Here is a 21,795-nt window from a genome sequence, read left to right on the forward strand (position 1 = left end):
ATCATAAATGATTTCAATATTGACAACTATTTCTCACATGAAATCTTAAATTTCACTCAATATCATAGTCGCTTGATGCTCGATGCTTGAGCAGGGTTAAAAAACGTATGTCCAAAGTGAGTGCAAATTTTTGAAAAAATGGAAAATATTAATGAAATCCATCAAGGAAAATGTCGCACGAGAGTACGTAGTTCAGTAAAAGTAGTCTCAACTCCCTATTGAGAATTTTGAACAACTTAAAACAATATCCAATTGTTTCAACTATTAACGAAAGATTACCATTCACAACGCTTTCGCTTCTCAAGAAATACAGTTTCAGTCAATGAAAATGCAGACATGAACTAGGACGATATTTGGATTCAGTTGTATGATGAAACATGTCCCATGGTCTAACAAGAAATCATTATTTTAAGAATAAAATTCAATGGCCGTGTTATCAGTTCTGAACTCGTTAATTAATAAATAATAACCTGAATGGGTTTGTGCGTGATTGCCTTTCTGTTGCGTCGGGTTCGAAACCCGTTGTGGACATAAACGCCAAATGACAGTAAACTTTTTTCTAATACTAATCGCTTTTCTGGGCGGCCCACAGTGCGGCCGATTCCCGAAAAGCTGGCCAAAACTCAAAAAATTAAGTAATTGATTCAAAATTTCTTACTCGGGGGTTGTCGGGGTCGCTGATTACGAATTTGATCTTAAAATTTTGAAAATCCACCCCCTTCCGCCCCTATTGGCTACCGCCTCACGTGAAATAGCGTATATTCTAGAACATAATCAAGATGCATGTAAATTTATATGTTTTCGGGGTCGCTGATTACGAATTTGATCTTAAAATTTTGAAAATCCACCCCCTTCCACCCCTATTGGCCACCCCCTCGCGTGAAATAGCGTATATTCTAGAACATAATCAAGATGCATGTAAATTTATATGTTTTCGGGGTCGCTGATTACGAATTTGATCTTAAAATTTTGAAAATCCACCCCCTTCCACCCCTATTGGCCACCCCCTCGCGTGAAATAGCGTATATTCTAGAACATAATCAAGATGCATGTAAATTTATATGTTTTCGGGGTCGCTGATTACGAATTTGATCTTAAAATTTTGAAAATACACCCCCTTCGACCAGAATTACGAAATTCAAAATGACGGATCCAATAAAAGGCAATACAAACAGTTTTCAAGTTTCTTCGTGTACCTTTTTTTTTACTATTCAATAATAACAGTCAGACTAAATAAATATACTATACAAACATTTTTCAAATGTTTACCAAAACCTTTTATTAAATTTAAAAATTGTAGGTTATACAGCAAAATAGATTATTTAGTTTTAATTACATAAAAAAATGTTCGTTATCAGCAAGATCGTCAGCATCTACATCTGTCTCTGTCTCAGAGGCCGAACTACAATCAGTACTTCCCAACACTTCTTCCGCATCAATAGATGGAGACAACAGTAAATCAATTGTATCTGTTGACAAAGACTTCATCGGTTTTGCTGGCAACTTTCTGCAACTTGAAATGTATGGGTCAGAAGCTAATAAAAATCGTTTAAACACATCCTCCATTGTTTTCTGACGATAGTTCTTTCTAGCGAAGTTCAGACGATAGATGGCAAAAAATTTATTGCAAGCCTCTTGAGCATCTTCCGACATTTGTCCGATAGGCAAAAGGGCATCTTGAATGATTTCTGGACCATGAATCAAAAGCTTATGCACTAAAGTTGGCATATAATACCAATTATATTTGTCTACTATCATTCTAGCCAACTTTACACTATACTGCCGGAAGTTTTCTATATTTATTTCATGTCCACTTGAAATGGCTTGCAGGAGGATGTAGAAACGATATATGATGTCCTGATCGACCCCGTTATTTTTACCGATTGTTGATATTTTTCAAAAAAATGGCTGTGTTCGTAAATGCAACATGATTTGCAGCATAAGCATCAGTGGCAACACTGCAAGTTTGACATTTGATACTTCTTATACAATTTTTGACAATTTGCAAATACGTTTGTTTGCATTTTCGAACGCGTATAATACTAAAATGGAAATTTTGCTGAATCTAACACTAGACGAAATTTGTGAGCAAAGAAAAGATAGATTTTCTTTAAATTTAAGAAAAAGAAGGCTATTGAAGTCAAAGAGAAAAATGTTTAGTACAAATGTTTGTCTTTAAAAAGAAAAATACCTAAAAACAAATCGTTTATTAAAACAATAAAGTCGTTTCCCGAGGACATTTTCTATTCCCATTTCCGAATGAATTGGGTCACTTTTAAAGTAAGGTTTTATAAGTTTTATGAAAATTAATAATTTATAGTTTCACTTTAATAATTTGCTGTTGGAGGAGTCATTGAGTGCCTTGTACCATAAACTTCGCCGAAGTCCTCAAAATACCTCCAGGATGTAGCTTCTCTACCGGAAGAATTATTTCGTTTCTTAATGCGCTTGTACGTTACCAAGAGATTTAAGCATTTTCTCTGCGCTGTGGTACTGTCCAGTCTTATATTGGGATTTACATTTTTAACTTCGGTCACAACTTTCTTCCACAATACATTTTTTTTCCTTCTACCCGATTTAAACTCGTCCTCCCTATTCAACCGTACTGTCAGCAATAACTGTGTCTCCGCATTACTGAGATTTTCACTAAAAATGTAAAAATAGTAATTTATACAATTATTATTAACATAATTTAACTAAATTTCAATACAAAAATTAAAATAAAACAGTTTTGCTTACTTTTCATCAGACATCGTAGTTAAATGCAGTAAACAATTTTTTGATAGAAATTATGTGTGACAACTGATAGAATTGTTGTCTTTTTGAACGCTTGATTATTGCAGTGCTGCGGTATTGGCATTTCTGAACGTTCTGTTTGTTATGCAATTGTAGTTTGCGCGTCATGTTGCATTTACGAACACAGCCAATGTCGTGCAGTGTTACCATCATTCGATGTTCCAGATCCAGATTTAGGCTTGTTAACGTTTAACCCCATCTCTTTTTTAAACGCATTTCGTATTATTTTTTTTTTCGGTTTTCAACAGACTGTTTTTCTTCTGGTTTACGAGCCTGCCATTTCTCGATTTTCAATTTGTACGACAAATGTAGCAGAAACTCGAAACATCTAATCCAACAATGAAGCGATGAAATGCCAAATTTTAAGTGTTCCGTAATAATGTCTGTTTGAAGCATTGCATCAATGTCATTGAAATCTTCTGATGTGCACTTACATATATAACAACGCATAGCAGAAGTTGTATCTGTCAATGAGTTACACACTTTGGTATCTATCATTGTTAAGGATAAATCATACTTGACACGCACGATTGTCCCATCAACAGTAGTTTTAAACGTATCGAGTTTTTTTATTTGATCTTCCACCTCGTCTGTTGTTTTTTTTGTCAAGTCAACTGATTCCTTTGCACATTGAATTTTGATAGGTCTACAGTATCGTGGGGATGATGGTCTCGGATTTTTCCAGACTACTGTAGATTTCACTGTAGTAGTGTCTATGTGTAGAAGTTGCAATGGTACAAGAGAGGTAAAAAAAGTATGTTCGTCACTATAGTTTTTATCATCAAGCTTATACTTGTATTCATTATGGCCCGAGCTGCCATCGCAGCCCTACTTAAATTAAGATTAAATTTTCAAGTTGCTTTTCAGATAAAGTTTTTATAACTTCCATATGATGTAAGATAATCCGATCACTTGTATGATTAAGTATAGACTGCAATGTAACTGCTGCTTCATTTTCAGTGAATGACATACCTGTTGCAGGATAACACTGTAACTTTGCTTTTTGGATCTTTTTATATGCTGGAAACATCCGTGATTTTTTTTTCCAGATGAGCATTTCGCAGCAGCTGATATTTACACTGTGATAATCCAAGTTCTACATACAATGATAAAGCCTCGTTTTCCAATGATTTCCTGTATCTTGCAGCTTTTGTAGGACTTCCTGCGGAAATATCACTTACCACTTTTGCAAAATCAATGTTACCTTCCGAACGCAGTTTCCTAGTTGACGAGTACAAAAGAGCTTCCGTTGATACCTTTGCTCGTAATTCTTCTGTTTTTCTGCGTTTACTTCTTTCTGAAGATTCGGAGAAACTAAGTTCTCGACGACCTGTTTTTGAATTTTTTTCGTCATTTTGCGTCTCTCTCGGCTCTGTATTAGTTTGTTCCTGTTGGCTACCTTTTTTGAGCTCAATATTTTTTTGTAACCAATCATTGTTTTTCTTCAAAAATCTATCTTCTACTCTTTTGCTGCAATCCCATCTTTGTATCATTTTATTCACTGTATCACATATTTGGCTTTTTTCTTTATCCGATAACGTATAAGGGAATTCTCACTTTTCGATAAAAGGGTTTCTACTTTTGCAAAAATGTCCTGTTTGTCACTTTTTAAAATGTTTTTAATTTCATGAAATAATTTAAGCCTCGTCAAGTCTCCTTCCATCGTATTACTAGCACCTAAAAAATAAATAAATATTTTTCTATCAAAAACAACATATGCTAATAAATGAAACAAAAATTAATATTTTTAATCACTGTAACAAATAACACTATGTAACAAAAATAAAAAATTTCTCAGTCCTTGGGATGTAATTGTTATTTCCTAGTCTGTTATGTCTTAAAAGTATGGAAACCACCTAATATTCCTCGGAGATTTTGCTTTTGTCACCAGGACAATGAGATTCATTAAAATATGCTAAAATTATGAGAAAAACGTGTTTGAGTCTTTTACTACAGAGAAAATCATACAATACAGCACATATAAATCAAAACTAGATTTTATTAAAACTTCAGAAAACCAAAAACATAAAAGTAAATCAGAAGTGGGTGGTTTTTCGACATTTGCATTTATACTGCGAGTCACCAGCGAGGATCCAGCAAATTCCACTGCATCAGTCTGGACGTCAAAAGTTCAGCATTGGACTTGGTGAGACCAAGATCTCTGATCAAATCATTCATGTTCTTTTGGTTGGGATAGTGTGGGTTTCTGTTATCAGCTAGTAAATTTAATCCTTCACGTTCATTGTCTTCCTCACTCTTGGAATCAGGGCTCTCACAGGAAGACACCTGCTCTTTCTCTGGAGGAGTAGGAACGGGGAGGCCAGAGCTGTGTGGAACTGGAGCCATGGATGAAGGAATGTCAGGATACATGATTGGACCATTTCTTCAAAAAAATAAGGCCCGACAATACAGCGTGAAGAAACCGCACACCACACTGTCACGCGAAGAGGATGCAATTCCGTCTCGTGGAGTATCTGTGGGTTAGAAGTACTCCATATTCGACAATTTTGTTTGTTCACATTGCCGTTTAAATCGAAATGGGCCTCATCAGACATGAAAAGGCAGTTTAACATGGTTTGGTCTTCTTCCACCATTTGCAGGATCTTCTGGCAAAATTCCAAGCGAATCGGCAAGTCTGCTGCATTCAGTTTGTTAACCATTTGAATTTTGTAGGGAAATAAGTCTAAATCTTTGTGCATTATTGTTTGCAAAGACTGTCGGCTGACACCAGGTTGCGCAGATAAGCTTCTTGTTGAAACCCTTGGATTGCTTTGTATAGCTGCAGCTACAGCAGCGATCGTTTCCTCCGTCCGAACTGGTGGGTTTCGATGATAAGGCCTTCTTGCGACTGTTCCTTGCTCAGCAAAATTATTCACCAGTTTCATTATGACCCATCTGCTCGAGGGATCGCCGCCAAACATCCGCCTGTACTCTCTCTGTACCAAAACTACGGACTCCAGTGCGTGATAGGGGCGGACTATCCAAATTCTTGTTTGCGTGTCCCAGTTATCCATTTTAATAAATTTTAAAGATCAATCTGCAAATTAAAACCAAAATGGAACAGATAACTTAAAAAGAAAAAAAGTTATTCAATTTTTTTTTGGTAGCGGCTTTCATCAGCCACCCTGTATCTAATAAAATATAAAATGAACTACCTAGAAGCAAAATGTATTTTTATGTAAACGCTTTGCCTTAAAATTTAAAATTACTTACAATACAAAAATTAATAAAAATAAATTCATTTAAAATGCATACGTGTACGATTGTTTGATTTTTAATTATTCAAATGCGTATAGCGGTAAGTAAGATAACACTGTGGAACAAATTCAGGTTAGCAAAAATTAGGTCCATTCTGAGAGTGGCGAGTGAAAATAGAGGCTAAATTAAAGGACCCGTATCGCGCCGTTTGTTTATGTTAGTTCGAATTTTTTTTTAATCGGCCTTCGAAGTTTCCAGTCAAATGCCGATTTTCAGTATATTGTTTATATGGGTTTTCGGCTATAACTCGTCGACTAATTGATATTTTTTCAATCTGTAAAAGCCAAATTATTGCTAGAGACCTGTGCAACAATTACAATTTTTGAAAAAATTGATTTGGAAAATTTTTATGGTACTTATGAGGTAAAATGTTGGAAAAATTATTTTTTTTTTTCATGTTTTTTGAAAATATTTTCCACAAAACTAAGTGTTTTTTAATTTTTTTGTGGTCTATAATATGCTTGTCAGTTTCTTTATTGAATTTCATTTGAAAAAAATTGTCTTAGTCGATAATTTGCGCTTTAGGCATACAGTCATAATACAAAACTTGCGTTTTTTGAGCTTAATATTAATTTATTTCTCATTTTTTATTTACCAATTTTGTTCAGTGTTGGTTTTGAAGAAACATAGAAAAAGAAAATATAAAAATATTGAAAAATATATAATTTTGAAATGTTAACCCTCCGATGTTCGGTGCCTTATGATGCGGTAAGTGCATCATAAGGGTCTGCCCAGACCCATACAAATAATGTAAGAAATACGGTTTTAAAAATAATTTTATTTATTTATTTGATCGGATTAGTATTAATTACGAAGAGCAATTGGGTTTACAACTATATAATAGGACTATGAATAAGTTCGTGCGGTTTTACAACAGATGGCGTAACTTGATTATCATTCCATCGATCCACATTTCCAAACATTCATTGGAGAACTACTGTCGTAAGGCACAAACGTCAGTATAAGTTTTTTATTTGAAGCGTAAACAACAATATTTTTACCACACTTGAAAATGTCGAATTTCGTGCCAAATAATGTGTTTTTGCGGGGAATTCTTCTTCATTATTTTAATATGAAGAAAAAAGCAGCCGAAAGTCATCGTATCTTGGTGGAAGTTTATGGTGAGCATGCTCTAGCTGAGCGAACGTGCCAGAAGTGGTTTGCACGCTTTAAAAGTGGTGATTTTGGCTTGGAAGACGAAGAACGCGAGGGTGCGCCGCCAAAGTTCATGGATACCGAATTGGAGGAATTGCTCGATCAAGATCCGGCTCAAACGCAAGCAGAAGTTGCAAAAACTTTGGGAGTTGATCAATCAACCATTTCCAAACGTTTAAAAGCCATGGGAATGATCCGAAAGGTAGGCCATTGGGTGCCGTATGAATTGCAGCCAAGAGACGTTGAACGCCGTTTTATGGCATGCGAACAACTGCTTCAACGGCACAAAAGAAAGGGTTTTTTGCATCGAATTGTGACTGGCGATGAAAAGTGGGTCCATTACGACAATCCAAAACGTCGGGCAACGTATGGATACCCTGGCCATGCTTCAACATCGACGTCGGCGCAGAATATTCATGGCCTGAAGGTTATGCTGTGTATCTGGTGGGACCAGCTGGGTGTTGTGTATTATGAGCTACTGAAACCGAATGAAACGATTACGGGGGATGTCTACCGACGACAATTGATGCGTTTGAGCCGAGCACTGCGAGAAAAACGGCCGCAATACGCCGATAGACACAACAAAGTTATTTTGCAACATGACAATGCTCGGCCACATGTTGCACAAGTGGTCAAAACATACTTAGAAACGCTCAAATGGGATGTCCTACCCCACCCGCCGTATAGTCCAGACCTTGCGCCATCCGATTACTATCTCTTCCGATCGATGCAACATGGCCTGGCTGACCAGCACTTCCGTAATTACGATGAAGTCAAAAAATGGATCGATTCGTGGATTGCGGCAAAACCGACCGAATTTTTCACAAAGGGAATCCGTGAATTGCCAGAAAGATGGGAAAAAGTAGTAGCAAGCGATGGACAATACTTTGAATATTAAATTTGTAACCATTTTACGTCAATAAAGTTTCAAATTTCGAAAAAAAACCGCACGAACTTATTCATAGTCCTATTAGTTGCATGGAATATTCATTAAGACATATGGGACGATTACATTTGCTGCAGTTATAACGAGTTTTACGTCGCTTTTTCGAAGAAGAAGCAGTAGCAGTAGCACGATGACCGTGTTGAAGCAACTTGAGCATATGATTGTTGCTGTGCTGCATCTGATGTCGATGGACAAGATTCCGGTACCTAAAAGTAGCGAAATAATTTATTTTAAATTAGTAAATATGAATACATGCATACACATATCTTTATACGCGGAGATATATGTAGGTGTGTATATAATTCATACTCACCTTGATATTGAAAAGATTCATTGCTTGTCTTATATGAGCAAACCTCCATACTAATGGGTTAGTCGCGCGTTTCGTCATATGTGGGATAACTAGCTGCCGTGCCAATTCAATGATAAATGAGCGCCTCTTATCACTCTGCTTTGCCGGATTCAGCTCGTCATAGATGATGAATGAGGCCAAACCGACAATATCAAGCATATTATAAGACATTGACAGTGGCCAACGGTTTGTCGAGCGTTTGCACGAATAGCCAGTCAACATTTGATCCCTTGTATCTACCCCCGCTTTAAATTTATTGTAGTCCAAAATTTGATCTGGCTTAAATCCTTTCAATGGATCGGTGCTTTGACGGTAATGGGCAGTGGATAACATAATTACTGGCTTTTTCGGCTTTGCCATATACGAGCACAGAGCGATATTATTATTGTGATAACAAAATAAAGTGCTTTTAACATCACGCTTCGGGTTAAGCAATTCCTGCGGAATGAAGGTCTTATTTTTTCTTACGGTACCGACGAAAGCCACTACGATCCATAAACATTTCTGCCAAGTGGTATGTTGGAAAAAAATTGTCAGCATAAACAGTCCTACCGCTGTCCATATAATTTTCCATCAATTTCATGACGACCCGTTCACCTTGATTCGTTTCTCGCTGGTCACCTGGTGGTTTTCCGGTATAAATTATACCTTTCAAAGGATAGTTTGAAACAGAGTCACCACACTTTCATGCCATATTTTGCCGGCTTACTCGGAATATATTGGGTGAATCGAGTGCGCCCACGATATGGAAATAACTGTTCATCGACGGTTACATGACAATCCGGAGTGTATGCTTTCTCTAAATTGGCCATCAGCATGAGCCATACATCGTCCAGGGCAGCAGATTTGCTTTGCTTCAACCTCTCAGCACGAGTACCACTGTTATCGAAACGGATGAAAGTAGTTAAGCTCTTGAACCGATTCAATGACATAGTGGCCTTATAAATTGGCATACTGTAACAGTTTATTACTGGGATGCTTTTCATTCCATAGACGAAACGCTTCAACGGCTTTTCTGCTGGTTTCCTGCACAATGATACTTACGATTTCAGGAGACAGCAATAGCTTGAAAAGAGCTTTATGACTCGGTGACGCTCCTCGTAGTGGCCCTTTACGAGTAAAAGTTGTAACTTTGCGACAACGAGGCCTTCCAGGTGGTGGAGGATTTGAATTCCACATCTTACCATCTTTCGACCTGTATATAAGGCCCTGGGTAATAGATGTGCTGCATGATTCCATTGTGGTTGAAGCCTGAAGGGCGATAGCTTCTCTATACAAATCCTCAATATCATCATGGTTTTCATCCAGAACAGCCTCTAACTCGATTTCCTGTTCTATATCTGATGCTTCACAGAAGTCATCTTCATCTGGAAAATATTCATCTTCTTCTACGTTGCCACTTGTTTCAAATGGATCGGGCTCTTGTCCCACAATTTCTTCAATTTGTGCCTGGAGTCGCTGATGTTCTTCCGGACTCACATTTGCTGCACTTAGCTTACGAAGCAAACGCGTCATCACATCAACTTCATCCATATTTACTTGTTCCATTTTATTTAAAAAAACACTTCGCACTAATTAAAAAACACGTGTTCCCTTTAATTTTCAAATGTAAACTAAAAAATGATCTCTGCCGCTGCCTCCGCTAACAGTTTAGTTGTTTACACCTAACGGTAAACCAATTTACATGAGAAGCTTATATGGGTCTGCACAGACCCATGTGAGCTTAATTAACGAAATTAGTTTAAAATTATTATTTTTACAACAAATATAGCAAAAATCTTAATTTTGCTACTTCATTGTTTTTAGCACACTACATTTTTGGAAATCATGGACTAAGAAGCCCCAGATATTAAAAATATAAGATCTACATACATTTAAAGATCGAATGGGTCTGGCCAGACCCATATGAACATCGGAGGGTTAATAATGAAAAGTTTTAAGTAGAAAAATAAAATAAATTAAATTAATAATTTGGCCAGCTGCCGTTTAGCAGGCGGCTGTGGATCAACATCACTGCTCTCTCTAATGTCTTGGTCATCGTCATCATCATCAGAGAGATCGATTATTTCGTCCAACAGATATTCTGGATTTTCATCTGTGTCTTCCCCTTCTTCCTCTTTTTCCTCGTCTTCCTCTTCTTCAAAGGTGTTTTTATACCACCAACAAATTTCAGCGAGTATCGCATCTGGAGATTTCTTTCCTCTGTACCTGAAACGAAAATAGTTTTCAATCGTTAACATGTTTAAATTGTGCACTCTGACCAAAATATTAGAAAAATCTAGGAATTCAAAATATGCACACTCTATAGTTACCTTATTTCAAATGGAAGCGCAGTTTGGTGATGACGTTCGCCTTGCTCATCAGATTCAGTTGGCAACTGTTGAGCGAGTTTTTCCAAGATGCTGATGCAAGAGGTTAATTTTGTATGACATATTAACCCCAATTTCAGCGAAAGCTGCCAACATGTTTGCAACAGATTGCCTGTAGTTTTCTTCGCGTTCTTTACCCAAAAGTCCTTTGATGACTGCTTTCAATGCAAGCCATGCATTTAATTCTCGGTCTGTCAGAACTTGCTCAAAATCTTGACGACTCATTAGTTTCCGTATGTCGGGACCATTAACAACCCCTTCCTGAATTTGGGCCTTACTTAGTCTTGGGAAAATGTCTTTCAAGCGGTTGAATACTGCTGGTCTTTTTGCGATACATTTCAAAAAATTTTTAGCAATGCCAAGTTTAATGTGGAGCAACGGCAACAAAATTTTCATTTCAGGACTTTCGTGTAGCCTATTGTCATTAGGCCATTTTCGCCCAATTCGACTACTCCAGTTATGTTGTTTGTACTGGTTTCTTCCTTTAATACCTTCTCGGTATCGTGAATCCCAATCGCACAAAAAACACGGATATTTTGGACGGCCAGATGCCTGTAATCAAGGAAACTACTTTGAGGTCGCAGCAAATGCGCCATTGGTGTTCGTTATACAGGGTGGCTGATGAATTTTGCTACATTAAGAAACTCAAATAACTTTTTTTTTAGTGTATGGAATTCATTTATTTTTTTTTCAAGTTGAAGGTCATTAAATTTTCTTAAATGTAGCTTAAGTAGTTTTAAAAATAATTGAATTTAAATGCCCCCCATGCTCGTTGACACAAGTGCGGCATCTTAGTAAAAAGTTGTTCATTGCTGCTTTGAGAGTTGCGACAGGAATAGCCGCAATTGTTGCCCGAATGGATTGTTTTAGTTCATCCAAATTTGTTGGCTTTGTTTTATAAACTTCTTGTTTACATAAACCCCACAAGAAAAAATCAGGTGCAGTAAGGTCAGGCGACCTGGGGGGCCAACGAAATTCGGAGTTTCTTGAAATCAGTTTATTGGGAAATTTTCGTCGCAAGTCTGTCATAACAGTCTGGGCTATGTGAGACGTTGCCTCATCTTGTTGAAACCACACAGAGTTGAAAGGAATTCTCTTTCGGCGTAGTTCTGGATAGAAAAATTCTTTCAGCATTTTCAAATAACGGTCTCCAGTAACCGTAACGGTGTGACCATTTTCTTCAAAAAAATAAGGCCCGACAATACAGCGTGAAGAAACCGCACACCACACTGTCACGCGAAGAGGATGCAATTCCGTCTCGTGGAGTATCTGTGGGTTAGAAGTACTCCATATTCGACAATTTTGTTTGTTCACATTGCCGTTTAAATCGAAATGGGCCTCATCAGACATGAAAAGGCAGTTTAACATGTTTTGGTCTTCTTCCACCATTTGCAGGATCTTCTGGCAAAATTCCAAGCGAATCGGCAAGTCTGCTGCATTCAGTTTGTTAACCATTTGAATTTTGTAGGGAAATAAGTCTAAATCTTTGTGCATTATTGTTTGCAAAGACTGTCGGCTGACACCAGGTTGCGCAGATAAGCTTCTTGTTGAAACCCTTGGATTGCTTTGTATAGCTGCAGCTACAGCAGCGATCGTTTCCTCCGTCCGAACTGGTGGGTTTCGATGATAAGGCCTTCTTGCGACTGTTCCTTGCTCAGCAAAATTATTCACCAGTCTCATTATGGTCCATCTGCTCGGGGGATCGCCGCCAAACATCCGCCCGTACTCTCTCTGTACCAAAACTACGGACTCCAGTGCGTGATAGCGGCGGACTATCCAAATTCTTGTTTGCGTGTCCCAGTTATCCATTTTAATAATAGGACTATGAATAAGTTCGTGCGGGTTTTTTTCGAAATTTGAAACTTTATTGACGTAAAATGGTTACAAATTTAATATTCAAAGTATTGTCCATCGCTTACTACTACTTTTTCCCATCTTTCTGGCAATTCACAGATTCCCTTTGTGAAAAATTTGGTCGGTTTTGCCGCAATCCACGAATCGATCCATTTTTTGACTTCATCGTAATTACGGAAGTGCTGGTCAGCCAGGCCATGTTGCATCGATCGGAAGAGATAGTAATCGGATGGCGCAAGGTCTGGACTATACGGCGGGTGGGGTAGGACATCCCATTTGAGCGTTTCTAAGTATGTTTTGACCACTTGTGCAACATGTGGCCGAGCATTGTCATGTTGCAAAATAACTTTGTCGTGTCTATCGAAGTATTGCGGCCGTTTTTCTCGCAGTGCTCCGCTCAAACGCATCAATTGTCGTCGGTAGACATCCCCCGTAATCGTTTCATTCGGTTTCAGTAGCTCATAATACACAACACCCAGCTGGTCCCACCAGATACACAGCATAACCTTCAGGCCATGAATATTCTGCGCCGACGTCGATGTTGAAGCATGGCCAGGGTATTCATACGTTGCCCGACGTTTTGGATTGTCGTAATGGACCCACTTTTCATCGCCAGTCACAATTCGATGCAAAAAACCCTTTCTTTTGTGCCGTTGAAGCAGTTGTTCGCATGCCATAAAACGGCGTTCAACGTCTCTTGGCTTCAATTCATACGGCACCCAATGGCCTACCTTTCGGATCATTCCCATGGCTTTTAAACGTTTGGAAATGGTTGATTGATCAACTCCCAAAGTTTTTGCAACCTCTTCTTGCGTTTGAGCCGGATCTTGATCGAGCAATTCCTCCAATTCGGTATCCATGAACTTTGGCGGCGCACCCTCGCGTTCTTCGTCTTCCAAGCCAAAATCACCACTTTTAAAGCGTGCAAACAACTTCTGGCACGTTCGCTCAGCTAGAGCATGCTCACCATAAACTTCCACCAAGATACGATGACTTTCGGCTGCTTTTTTCTTCATAATAAAATAATGAAGAAGAATTCCCCGCAAAAACACATTATTTGGCACGAAATTCGACATTTTCAAGTGTGGTAAACAGTAGCTCTCCAATGAATGTTAAGTTTTAAAGATCAATCTGCAAATTAAAACAAAAATGGAACAGATAACTTAAAAAGAAAAAAAGTTATTCAATTTTTTTTGGTAGCGATTTTCATCAGCCACCCTGTATTTAATTATGTTATATTTAATAATTATTAATTGAGTTTAAATTAGTAGTTTTAATAAGTGTATTAAAATTGATTGTACTGGTGCAGTACTGCGCCTGTTGTTAATTTCTGATTGGGGTGACCGGTCTTGGGTGTGCGGTTGAGAGCATGGCGAAATAACGTAAGAGGTGAGCTCTTCCGAGTTAAAAAAAAAAAAAAAACACACACACACACACACGAATTTGTATAGAAACCTACGTTACTTATACAAGCAGATACCCTCTTGAAAGTATAGGCTTTCACTGTTTTCTCTCATTCTCTCTTCGTATTTATTTCTTGTGCACAAAAAATAGCATAAAAGCCAAGGTAGCAAGTGGTAGCAGCTGAATCTTGTTTTATTCAGTAACCAATACTTTTTTGAGTAACCTTTAATAGGTTTCAAAGCAGCATATGACGGCGTTGTATTACTATACAGTTTGAAAACTCAAATTTTATAAAAAAAATTGCAAAAAATGTATCTACATATTGCTGCAGCTAAAAATTTTGTGTCGAGGTATTGATATGTACTAAAGATTTCTCGTAGCCAACCAAAGACAAAAAAAACTCTATCTAGAAACTTTTTTTCCGACTTTTGGCCAGCTTTTTGGGAATCGGCCGCACTGTGCGCTATTAGAAAAATGTTTTTCTTTGATTTTGGTGTTTCACCGAGATTTGAACCTACGTTCTTTCTGTGAATCCCGAATGGTTGTCACGCACCAACCCATTCGGCTACGGCTGTCGCCAAGTAAAAAAATTATTAAACCATTTGATTTGCCTGACGGTTTACAGTGTTTTTAGTACATCAAACCCTGTCAGTACGGAGGATTCGCCGATCGTTATCGCCATTCTCATCTAACGATAGGCCCAGGAAAATGTTATTTCGACGTGTTGGGCACAAAGGGAGAGGTGTGTTAGATGAGTGGATTCAAGTTGGTATATGAATATATGGTTAGTATCGCACGTGCTACCTCCACATGTCGTATTTACCGGGGTTTTTAAGCTGTATGAGAACTCGATATCGATAACTATGGTTTGACAGCTGAGATTTGCCATTTCGTAAACATTTCTGTTCGGAAAGGTATCACACGAACTACACGACAAATCACGCTTGCTAATAGGAATAACTATGGTCTCAGTAAGGAAATGTGTAACAGAGACCTCTCTCGCCCGACAAAACTAACACTCTACAAGGCACTCATCTTACCCGTGCAACTGTACGGCGCTGAAGCATGGGTTGTGTCGCAGACTGATGCAGCCGGGATATTCGAGAGAAAGATACTTCGGTCCTCTTCGTGTAGCCAATAACTTCTACCGCCGAATGAACTACGAGCTGTGTTCTACGACGATGTGGACATAGTGAAGCGCATCAATACTCAGCACTTGCGCTGGCTGCACGCACAAGCAAAGAAGGTTTTCGGATTGCATGTTTGAGCACAACGACATAGGGAAAGACCATGCCTCCGAAGGACCAAGTACAGAGAGCCTTATCATTGATTGGTGTAACAAATTGGAAAAGGCGCGCGATTTACGTGTTTTGCCGTTAAGTTGCGTAAAAAAAAACTAATTCTGTTTTTGATTATTAAAATTTAAACTACTCCGATGAAAGGGAGGAATCAGACTGGCTTTATTCTTTTACTTCAAGTTTAATCAAAGCTTACATATTTGCTTACTCGATATATTCTGTTTTTCTTACTTGCTAAATTACATTGGCTTATGAAAAATACTTATTAATATTACATTTTCGTGTGAGAACGGAAATGCTGATTTGAGAATACTTATTGTAAGCGGACAGTGAAGTTAGTTAATTTTGGAACGGTTGCAATTCCTGGAATTGCGACCGAAAAATAATTTTGATTTGTGAATTTAATAATACAGGGTAGGCCATTTAAAGCGGGCCCATTTGTTTCTGAAAAAAAACATTGAAAAAAACATTTTTTTTTGTGTTGATATGAAAAATCATTTATTTTGATTCAAGGAGATTTGTTCCAGCTAGTTTTTGAAAATGATATCCTTCAAATGTTTGCCTCTGGCCTTGATGGCCAAATGTGTCCTTTTTTCGGCGTTTTCCATCGTTTTGGCCAATATTTCGGCCGGTATGGCGGCGATTTCGCGTCGGATATTGTTTTTAAGTTGAGTTAGAGTCCTTGGCTTGTTGATGTATACCTTGGATTTCAGATAACCCCACAAATAAAAGTCCGGTGGCGTCAAATCTGGTGATCTCGGTGGCCACGGAAAATCACCATTTTTCGAAATCAACCTTCCAGGGAACAATGGCTTCAAAAAATCGATTGTAGCGCGTGAAGTGTGGCATGTAGCCCCGTCCTGTTGGAACCAGTAGCCTTCCATGTCATTTTCTTCGATGATTGGCATAACAAAATCGCGTATCATGGCACGATAACGCTCTCCATTGATGGTGACAGAGGCTCCATTTTCATTTTCGAAAAAGAACGGTCCGATGACCATTCCCGCACAAACACCGCACCACACAGTCACTTTTTGATCGAAGAGAGGCTGTTCTTCAACTAATTGAGGATTTTCGGCAGCGTAGAAGCGACAATTTTGCTTGTTTACGCCTCCATTCAACTGAAAATGAGCCTCGTCTGACATGATGATTTTTTGCCAAAAGTCGGGTTCATTTCGAACGGTTTCGACGGCCCATTTGGCATAATCAAGCCGTTTCGGGTAATCAGCCGGGTTTAATTTTTGTGCCATTTGAATTTTGTACGGAAACATTTTCAAATCGATGCGAATTATGCGCCTGAGTGTTGTCCTCGATGTTCGCGGAGCCTCCTCAACAATGGCTCGTACAGCCTCGATATTTTCAGCAGAACGTCGTGTACGTTGTCTGGATGCGTGGCTGGTATTGCTGAGACTACCGTGGTTAATAAATTTTGCGTATAAACGCTGTAAAGTGCTTTTGTATGGCGCACTTTTAACTTTATTTTTTTTTTTAAACGCACGTTGAGTTTTCACAATTGAGAAGTTATTTTGGATGTAAAGCTGAATTATTTCAGCGCGTTCTTTTGGAGTGTACTGCTCCATGGTAAAAATTGTCTTGGACTGACGCTTCCAACGCGCTATGTCATTAGTCGATCTGACGTTCCTGTCAAAAGTTATAGGGTTGCCAGATGGGCCCGCTTTAAATGGCCTACCCTGTAATTTCTGTAAACAAAACGGAAGTAGGTTTAGTGTTACACTTTATTTTTAATTATACTTGCAATAAATTCATCTATGTTATATTGTTAGTGCTTGGTTTTACATATGTAACTCGCGCAAAGCAAAGACGCCTGGCGAGACATGTTGTAGTCGGCCTTAATCAGAAAACAGGTTATGATCCTTGATCAGGTCATATAAGGAAGTAAGTTATCGGAAATCATTTAAAGCCAGAACAACGTTTCCAAATAGTGGAAACTTAATATACTAAGAAAAAAAAAATTAAATACATCTATTCGGGAAGTTCATGGAGCACATGGAGTACGATTATGACCCTTATTTCTTTCGAAATGAGTAAGAAGCTGACGTTACGGTGAATGGCAAGCGCTATCGAGTCATGCTGACTAAATTTTTGTTTGAAAAACTTGATCAGCTAAATATCGACATTTGTTTTCAACAAGATGGCCCAACTTGCCATACAGCGCGCTCAACACTCCATTTATTACAATGTTCAAGCTACTATTGACGCCATACGTCCTTATTTATCGGAAAAAGTAGTCAAAAATTAGTTAAAAACTAGACTGTTCGAATGGACCATGTAACTCGTAGTCGTGGCGCACATATATCGCACATATAAGTTCTCAAGCTCTTCAAAAAAAAATCCGACACATTGGGTATGCCGGGGCTAATTCTGGAAAGTAGGAGTTTAACCTGTTCCAATATCTAAAAGGTACTTGAGTCAAAGTTACGCGAGTTCCACAAGGCAGCTGAAGGAAGCTCTCTGTCTGCGATGGGTCGTGGTTGGACTGTGATTATTTACATTTTGGATGACTTACGTTTCGGACATCATGTCATATAACCAAATTAATAATGTCATACGGCGTAAGTAATAATGTCTTTAAGTATCTAAGACGACTTTCCTGGTATCCCTGTACTTATTATTAAATTAATTCTTCACCTCAGAAATGCTGTGATAGGGTAATCGAAGTAATACTTTTAATTCGAAAAATGTTACCATCGGCACAGCGTCTTCAACAATATATGAAAGCCCGTGAAAAATTATTAGAGTTTGATTAGAAGTGAATAGCCATTCTGCATAAACCTCAACACATACCCACACCGAAATTTTTCAAAACAACTAGTTTGGGATTCAAGAAGTTGTATCTTGAGAAAAAATTAATGTCATATAAAATTTTATTCTAAGAAAAATACAAAAATATATTGTTTATTTAAAACTAACATAAACTTAGAAAAACGTTGCTCCATAAATAAAATATTAACGAAAATCATACGAACTGGTTTCATTTTTTCTAACAAAGCAATCTATGATTTCGATCATTTGAAACTCAACTTATTTGGTCATTGCAAGTCTTGCTTTCGCGTTACTAACATACATCAAAATACGGTCAAACAGTGAATCGAAGTCGCCGACCTCATACTGGAAGACCTCGCAAGTTGACCATCAGTGATTAACGCCATATAATAAGAAAAATAAAAGAGAGTAGAAGTTCTTGAAGAGATTAATAAAGAAGTCCATTCGAAAACAGTTCACAGGGCATTGAAACGTGCCGGGTATAGCTCGCAAATTGCTCGAGGGAAAGTCAATAAAAATAAAAGGAGTTCGTAAAGGAGTATAAAAATAAGCCACTTGATTTATGGAGCTCTTCAAGTGGAAAAAAACTACGGGTTAAGAGTTTCTCATGAAACTTTTCGAAAAGTGTTGTAAAAAACAAATATTCTTCAAGAGTGGCTAGGATAAAATCCCTGTTATCAGCACAAAACGTTGATAAAAGATTGCGATTTGCCACCGAGCACATATCACTTCCCACAGGAAACTGGGATGACGCTATTTTCTCAGATGAGACAAAATTGATGCTCTACTACCATGATGGACCCCAGAGAGTTTGGTTTAAGCCTCTCACAGCACTACAAAACGAAAATATTATCCCTACCGCAAAGTTTGGAAAACTCTCAGTAATGGTTTGGGGTTGTATATCAACAAAGGGAGTGGATGAAATCAAAATTTTGGACGAAATAACGACCAAGGAAGTACATCTTGATACTTTAAAAAACGAATTGACTTCCAGTATTAGAAAATTCGGCTTTATTGACCCGGAAAATTCGAATAAATTTAAATAAAAATACTATCAAGATAATAATCCCAAACATAAATCTTATTTATGCAAGTTCTGGTTACTCTACAACTGCACCAAAGTTATTGATACTCCCGCCGCGATAAGTCCCGACATTAACCCAATCGAAAATTTGTGGGTTTATTTAAAAAGAAAAGTAGAAAAAAGATCGCCAACTAATAAAACTGAATTAATAAGATTCATCAAAGAGTGGGGAAAAATACCATTGGAATATGATATTCCGAAACTAATTAAATCAATGCGAAGTCGTCTTCAAGCGGTAATTGATGCCCAAGGAGGACATACAAAATTTTAACCCCAAAAGACCAAAAATTCCACCAAACTTGATTTTCAACCAACTGTGCAAACACTTCTTTGACAGCAGAGAAATTGAACTGTTTTTATGTTTTAGTATACATATATGTACATATTAGCATCTTATTATCGCCCTAGAATTTTTTTTTTATAATATTTAATATATTGGAAAACATGCATCTTTTGATTTTTTCTTTTTTTATTTTCAAAGGTTTTTTTGACAAACGGCAAGCGTGGGTAATCTTGTATTTTTTGATGGTATTATGGATAAATCACTTTAGATTAATATTTAATATTTTAAAGTAAACTTTCATGAAAGTGTGCAAAAACCCACGATGTGCGTAGGATCATACATCATGTTCCTCAGATTTTTCCAAAACTACCACAGTCTGCAGACTTGAATCCCATCCAACATTTGCGGGATGAACTCGGTAGGCGTGTCGCTAAAATTAACATAACTAGCAAAACCCAACTAAAGGAGGAACTCCAACAGGAATGGCGGAATGAGTTAAAATGTGGCTAATGAAATTAGTTAACTCTATGCCAAATAGACTTAATAAAGTCATCAGGCAAAAAGGAAAGCCTACTAAATATTAAAATTTCATTGAACTTAATATTTTATTTTTGAAATGGAATTGTTTGAATAATTTTGTCCCTTGTTAATTTTGTCTTTTCTTAAGTTTAGGTTAGATTTAAATAAACAATAAATTTGTGTATTTTTCCTAAAAAAACATTTTTAATTACATTAATTGTTTTCCAAGATGCAGCTTATCGAATGAAGAATTAGTGGTTGAGTGAATGATATTGTCCGTGTGTGTATGTATAACCTTGCACCACCATTTGCATGAAACAACTACATTAACATGTATGTACATATGTATGTTGAACGAATTCCCGCCAAAACTAAAAAAATTATTCAGGCCGATTGACAACAAAATACCAAGTTCGTTAACTTTTCATAAATGGGAATGAACTTTGCATCGCGTTAAAATAATTTGTGAACAATTTGTGACTGCATATATTACAAAAAAAGCTGTAACAGCAATATCGAAATACCGCAACGAAAATAAGCAGCAAAAACAGATGTCGACAACAAAAAAAAAATACATTGATAAGTATGTATGTACATATGTTTGCGAAACATAGAATATTGAAGGTTTTTTTTCAAGGAAACGGGTTCTCACATAGCCTATATAAGGTCGATAAACCCCATACTTAATTTTCCACACATGTTATGGATATGAACCTAATTTTCAATTACTTATAGTCCAGTCAAAAGAGACGAAAAAAATAGGCAACTTCGTAATTTTAGGAGTATGCGAGTTTATGGTTTTATTATGTAAAACCCATCACTGTGAACTTAAATTTGAGTTTTCGGGGTCGGGGGTTGTGTCCCGCGGCCGCCATCTTGGAAATAAGGGTGCAACTGGTTTTTTGCGATTATCTCGTGAATTTCGAAAGTTACGAAAATTTTGTAAATAATTAATTGTAAATTTTGGCGTTTTGTTTGCTCAAATATCATTTTTTTTCGCAGAGATATCGCATTTTGAAATTTTCATGTTTCGAAATTTTCCTACCCCTGAAAATCGATTAAGATAACATAGACATGATATAGTCGCTTACTAATTTTCTTGGGTTTGAGGGCCTGAAATATATGGATTAATAGTATGTAAATTTGGAGTTTGTGGGAAAGCCTGCTCGCGGTATGATAGGGGTGGTTTCTAGGGGTTAGGGCTGTGTGTGACTCGGTACCCAAAGGTTAGATAGTGTAGGGATATGGTGAGTCAGGACACTTAAGGTGTGAGACAAAATTTTAAGAAAAATAAGACTCAATTCAAGAATTCAAGATTTGGATTCAGCGCATCATAAACCTTCGGAAATATATAGTCTGGTTTCTGGGTCTGAATGTTGATTAAATTTTGTCGGCCTGTGTATTCATGTACGCGCTTCGCTAATGTAATGGTTGCTCCGCTTAGCAGCTCAAAATCATACGACTAAATAAAGATAGCGGAAAAAACTTTTAGACAAAAATGTTCACAAAAGAATGCTCTATAAAAAAGCTCTGATGTATATTTTCCATAAAATCAATAAAAAAAGTTATTACGCTTTAAAACAATGCATCCCTTAATTTTTCGCGTAATTTTGTTTATAACTTTTTTATTATTAATTTTACAATAAAAAGTTTTGAATGAAAGTTGTAGATAATAATATTATTATTATTATCT

This window comes from Anastrepha obliqua, chromosome 1, assembly GCF_027943255.1.
Source record: "Anastrepha obliqua isolate idAnaObli1 chromosome 1, idAnaObli1_1.0, whole genome shotgun sequence".
NCBI classification, from domain to species: Eukaryota; Metazoa; Arthropoda; class Insecta; order Diptera; family Tephritidae; genus Anastrepha; species Anastrepha obliqua.